Source organism: Mastomys coucha, unplaced genomic scaffold (genome assembly GCF_008632895.1).
Source record: "Mastomys coucha isolate ucsf_1 unplaced genomic scaffold, UCSF_Mcou_1 pScaffold22, whole genome shotgun sequence".
NCBI lineage: Eukaryota > Metazoa > Chordata > Mammalia > Rodentia > Muridae > Mastomys > Mastomys coucha.
The window spans coordinates 108,587,482-108,588,030 of NW_022196905.1; positions in this window are offsets into that span (position 1 = coordinate 108,587,482).

Sequence of the window (549 nt, forward strand, 5' to 3'; positions counted from 1 at the left end):
TATATAGTTCAGTCATATATATATATGGGCTGGAAAGATGGCTCAGAGGTTAAGGCCACCAATTGCTCTTCCAGAGGTCCTGAGTTCAAATCCCAGCAACCACATGGTGGCTCCCAACCATCTGCAATGGGATCTGATGTACTATTCTGGTGCTTCTGAAGAGAGCTACAGTGTACTCATATAAATAAAATAAATAAATCTTTTAAAAAAGGCATATTGTTGCTGGCTGGTGGTGGTAAACACCTTTAATCCCAGTACCCGGGAGGCAGAGGCAGGTGGATCTATGAATTGAAGGCCAGCCTGATCTACAAAGAGAGTTCCAGGAAAGCCAGGGCTACACAGAGAAACCCTGTCTCAAAAAAACACACATATGCCAGGCAGTGGTGGCACACGCCTTTAATCCCAGCACTTGGGAGGCAGAGGCAGGTGGATTTCTGAGTTCGAGGCCGGCCTAGTCTACACAGTGAGTTCCAGGACAGCCAGGCCTACACAGAGAAACCCTGTCTCGAAAAAACCAAAAAAAGAAAAAAAAAAATCCACACATATACA